This window comes from Neovison vison, chromosome 12 (assembly GCF_020171115.1).
Source record: "Neovison vison isolate M4711 chromosome 12, ASM_NN_V1, whole genome shotgun sequence".
NCBI classification, from domain to species: domain Eukaryota; kingdom Metazoa; phylum Chordata; class Mammalia; order Carnivora; family Mustelidae; genus Neogale; species Neogale vison.
The window spans coordinates 108,301,938-108,307,658 of NC_058102.1; the positions used below are offsets into that span (position 1 = coordinate 108,301,938).

Here is a 5,721-nt window from a genome sequence, read left to right on the forward strand (position 1 = left end):
TCAGACTTATTAAATCTCAGCGAACACATTTATTCAACAGTTCATTCAAAATATATTTGTTGATCATCAGCTCTGGGATAGGTGCTTTCTAGACACGGGCAGAAAATGACTCCCAGGCCCTCCTTCTTTCATTGAGATTGTACACTAGCAGAAAATACAAGGAGATAATAGACAAATACCAGTCAGTCAGAGACTATTTCCTTATCTTCTGACTCTCTCATCTTCTTCATGGCAAAACCACTCCCTCCATTCCATCATCAACCAGTAATAGAAGCAGGGGTGTTTTCTCTCTTCTCCAGCCATCCAAGATGCCAAAAGGAAAGAAGGAGAAGGGGAGGAAGGGGGCCCCAATTCCTGATGTTGTGAAGAAGCAGGGGCCAAGGAGGTGGTCAGTGTCCTGTTTGAGAAAAGACTCGAGAATCTTGGCATCAGACAGGACATGCAGCCCAAAAGGGACCTCACCCACTTTGTCAAATGCTCCCACTACATCCGGCTGCAGCGGCAAAGGGCTATTCTCTATAAACGTCTAAAAGTGCCTCCCAGGATTAACCAGTTCATTCAGGCCTTGGCCTGCCAAACAGCTCCTCAGCTGCCTAAGCAGACCCACAGATACCAAAGGCAAAGCAAGAGAAGAAGCAGAGATTGTTGGCCCTAGCTGAGGAGAAAGCTACCAGCAAAGAAGTTGTCCCCCCTAAGAGGCCACCTGTCCTTAAAGCCTTAAAGGGTTCCTACTCTCACCACCTTGGTGGAAAACAAGAAGGCTCCGCTGGTAGTGATTGCACATTATGTGAATCCCATTAAGCTGCTTGTCTTCCTGCCTGCCCTGTGTCGTAAGATGGGGCTTCCCTACTGGGTTATCAAGGGGAAGGTCAAGCCAGGGCTTCTGTCGACGGGAAGAACTGCACCACTGTCACCTTCACACGGGTTAACTCAGAAGACAAAGGAGCTCTGGCTAAGCTGGTGGAAGCCATCAGGACCAATTACAATGACAGATTTTATGAGATCTGCTGCCACTAGGGAGGCAACGGTCCTACATCTGAAGCTGATGGCTTGTATCACCAAGCTGGAAAATGCAAAGCCTAAAGAACTGACCACCAGACTGGGCTGAGTGGACAGTGTTGAATTTTCTGTACATAAAAGTAATAAAAAGTTCTGTTTCAGCCAGTGGAGGGGTGGAGGGGAAGCAGGAGCTTCTTCTCTTTTTCCATAACCAAAGACACCACCAAGTTCTTCAGTTCCTGCCTGACACCTTCCTACCACTCCTTTCACAATCAGTCAATGAATCCACAAATGCCTACTGAGCATCTCCTACTTCCTCAGAAAGAGGCTCTGTCTGGGCAGAGAAGAAGGGAAGAGAGAAAAGTAAGAGCGCAGAGAACAAATAAGAGATGAACAAAGCAATCCAGTGATGCACTCAGGAAGTAATTATTTAACACATCACACTCTGAAATGCACTTGAGGGTGAGAGGAACACAGTGGTGAGGAAGCCAGGAGCTTTGCTGGAAGGAGGGTTCGGTCTTGCAGGCAAGATTCTATTCAACTGAAGACACCCACTTTTTTTACATTTTATAAAAACTTTTATATTTACTTATATATGTATTTTATTTAAATAATCTCTATACCCAACGTGGGGCTCAAGCTCATGACCCCAAGAACAAGAGTCCCACACTCCTCTAACTGAGTCAGCCAGGTCCCCTACATCTTATAATCTTTCAAATTGCACTTTATCTTATGCTGGTGATGCTTTCCCCTGGCTGAAATGCAACAGCAATAGCACAGAGCAGCATCACATCCTGAGAGCTGTGGCAGAGCCTTGGCCAATCAGAATAGGAGTCAAGTCAGGCTGCAACATTAAAGTTGCCTGGGAAACACTAAAAAAAAAAAAAAAAAAAAAAGCCTCGATTCCAGCCCAGACCAACTAAATCAGTATTGGGGAGGGTGCAGCCGGACATTGATAGTTTTTAAAGCACCTCATGTAGCAAGGGAAACCAAAGCAAAAGTGAACTATTGGGACTTCATCAAAATAAAAAGCTTCTGAACAGCAAACGAAACAATCAATGAAACTAAAAGGCAGCCTATGGAATGGGAGAAGATATTCACAAATGACATATCAGATATTGGGCTAGTATCCAAAATCTATAAAGAACTTATCAAAGTCTACACCCCAAAAATTAAAAATCCAGTCAAGAAATGAGCAGAAAATATGAACAGGCATTTCTCCAAAGAAGACATACAGATGGCCAACAGACACATGAAAAAATGCCTAACATCACTCAGCATCAGGGAAATGCAAATCGAAACCACAATGAGATGCCAATTCCCGCCAATCAGAATGGCTAAAATTAACAAGTCAGGAAACAACAAATGTTGGCAAGTATGTGAAGGAAGGGGAACCGTCTTGCACTGTTGGTGGGAATGCAAGCTGGCGCAACCACTCTGGAAAACAATATGGAGGTTCCTCAAAAAGTTAAAAATAGAGCTAACCTACAACCCAGCAATTGCACTTCTGGGCATTTACCCAAGAGATACAAACATAGTGATTTGAAGGGGCACATGCATCCCAATTTTTATAGCAGCAATATCCACAAGAGCCAAAATATGGAAAGAGCCCAGATGTCCATCAGCAGATGAATGAATAAAGATGTGGTTCATATGCACAATGGAATATTACTCAGCCATCAAAAAGAGTGAAATCTTGCCATTTGCAACAACATGAATGGAACTAGAGTATATTATGCTGAGTGAAATCAGTCAGAGAAAGATGAACACTATATGATCTCACTCGTATGGAATTTAAGAAACAAAATTGATGAACAGCAGGGAGGAAAAAATAAAACAAGATGAAAGTTAAGAAGGAGCCAAATCATAAAAGACTCTTAGTCCTAGGAGACAAACAGAGGGTTGCTGGAGGGGCGGTGGGTGAGGGGATGGGGTAACTGGATGATAGGCATTAAGGAAGGCATGTGATGTTGTATACAAGTGATGAATCACTAAATTTTACCCCTGAAACTAATAATACACTCTATGTTAACTAATTTGAATTTAAAGTTAAAGATAAATAAATAAAGCATCTCATGTGATTCTCACATGTAGCCAGTGTTGAAAACCAGGGTGGCAAGTTCAAACTAGGCTATATATACACATTTCGAAGGGCATGCCTCAATGGAAGCTTTGGGGCAGTGGTTAGCAAACTAGAGCCTGCAGCCCAAATCTGGCTTGCTTTTTACCACCCAGGGACTGAGATGAATTTTACATTTTTAAATAATGGGGAAGGGGAATATCAAAAAAGGAGTAATATTTGGGGACATGTAAAAATTATATGGAATTCAAATGTAAGTGTCCATAAATAATATTTTACTGGAACCAGTGACGCTTAGTTTATATATTGCCTACAGCAGCTTTTGTGCTCCTACGTCAGAATGAAACAGCTGGACAGAGGCCATATGGCAAAGTCTAAAATATTCATTATCTGGCCTTTTACAGAAAAGATTTGATGACCCCAGCTTGAAGAAAATGGATTTCTGGAACCTCAACAGCTCTGTGTCCTCTCCCAAGAACTTACCTGCCTAGGAAGATACCAGATGTCACGGGGTCATGTACGGGAGGCATCTTTTCCTTTCTCACCTCTTTTTCACATTTGCCCTTCTCCCACTTCTAAAAGAAGACCTCTCCCCAGCCCTAAGAGTGTAAAAACCTCCTAAGCACTATATTAAAAGAACCTACCCCAAACACTGGTACGTAATGGGGTTCTAGTGACATTTTGTTTTCAGGTCAGGAGGATTCCAAATATTGCATTACCAAAGCCAAAGGAGGACCCAGTCAAGTTGTTAGTTGCCAAACTATTGAAAATATGTGGTGAAAATATGTGGTATGTAACTCAGAAGGGGCCCAAAGAATTAAGTAACATGGTTATGACAAAACTAGTATAATTATTTATGTAAACAAAGTTTTCAAGGCTTACGTGTAATTAAAATGCTGAACGCAGTCCCATTCGATGAATAAGCAGTACTAGTCCACAGATACAGGAGGGAAAAAAAAAACATTGGTTTCATAAAAAGTGAATTTCAAGTAACAGTTTGCTACTATGTTTAATGATTACTTATCAAAACTTGCATCATGTTTGCATTATTTTGATCAATTATGTTCTAATACTTGTAATTTTGAAATGAGCACCTCGATTTCTTATTCAGTGTTGAGGCCTTTCTCAGTTCCTTGACTCTGGGCCTCTCCTCAGCGCAGCTCACAGCAGCCCAGAAAGAGGTTGGACAGCAGAAGCCACCGTCTTTTTGCAGCCTAACCCTGTAAGTGACATCCCATCACGTCTTACTCTATTCCTGTTCTATTGCTGGAGTCAGCCCACACTCAAGGGGAGATACAAAAGGATGTATCTCAAGGGATCATGGGCGCCATCTCAGACGTGGCCCACTACAAATGTCAAATTCTGATAACATTTATGTCCTCTACAGTGCTCGCTTCAGCAGCACATATACATTTATGTCCTCTACATCTGTTTCAGTACAGGATGAAAAGTTGTAGATGTCGTCCTAAAAATGGGTAAGCGGATGCAGAGTTTTCCAGAATTCTAGAAATAAATAAAGGTGTTCAGAGACCACGACGCCTGAGGCCTTATGGAGCTGGGGCCTGTCAGGTGGCGGGGTCTAGCAAAGGGTCGCCAGGGGGCTTCGGGCAGCGGGAAGGGGAGACAGAAAATTCACCGCTCCAGACCTGGCGGCTCCATCCAGTCCGGGTGAGTGCGAAACACAGGGAAAAGCCAAGCGCGCCTAGACTCCGCGGGTGTCAAAGAGCAGGCGAGGAGATTAGACTTGAAATGCGGGCGACAGAGGCTGTAGGGAAACGGGGACAGGGGATACGAAGCAGTCTGCCGAGGCAGATACGGCAAGAGCGGGCGGGGGAAACCTCGAAGCCCTTGAGCCAGGGCTGGGGCCTGAAGGGGGCCAGGAGAGCGGAGACGCGCGCCGGACCTGGGATGGGCGCCCTCGAGGCATCCGGACGCGAGAGCAAGCAGTCGGCGCTCGCTCCAGAGGATCGTCGGCGGTCGGGACCGGAGACCAGGAGCTGGGGCCACGGCGCCGTCCTCCCGCGGACGCGGAGTACGTCTCGGGAAATGGGGCGGCCTGGGGCGCTGTGGGCGCGCAGACTGGTCCCACACCGGGTGCCTGCCCCCCGGGAATTCAGTCTCGCAGCGTGGGCGCCAACTGTGTGGGAAACGACTGCTCCCCGTTCCTCTCCCGGGACCCAACCGGATAATGCGTCGGAGCCGGCAGTCGCTGGAAGGAACGAAAGCCGGAGACCGCAGAGCGGGACCACGCAGCGGCCACGGGTGGGGACGGAGACAGAGATGACGGCCACGGACAGCCCTGAAGTCTCGACGTGCAGGGACCGAGAAGACCGAAGTGGGCTGATCAGGGGCGAGGGCAAAGCAGGAAGCGACTGAAGTTGGGCGACGGGGCTCGCGGGTAAGAGAGGGGACGAAACTTGCGAGCGGGCCGAGGGCCGATGGCGAGGCGACCACAGCGGCCCGCGCGGCGGGAAACCCGGGCGCGGACGCGGAGGCGGGGCGGAGGAGCGAGGGGAGGAGCGAGCACCTGCGCGCACCGCGGGAGGAGGGCCCAGCGCGGCGCCGGTCCCCGGCCCAAGCCCTGCCCCTCGGCTGCCCGGCCCCTGCGCGCCTGGAAGCCGGAAGCGGGCGAAGAAGAGCCG

The 5,721-nt window shown here is 47.5% G+C and overlaps 1 pseudogene; it reads left to right on the top strand.

Annotated features, from left to right (window-relative positions):
• The first annotated feature begins 308 nt into the window (after nt 1–308).
• Nucleotides 309–1,108, top strand: LOC122891656 (annotated as a pseudogene).
• The last annotated feature ends 4,613 nt before the right edge of the window (nt 1,109–5,721 follow it).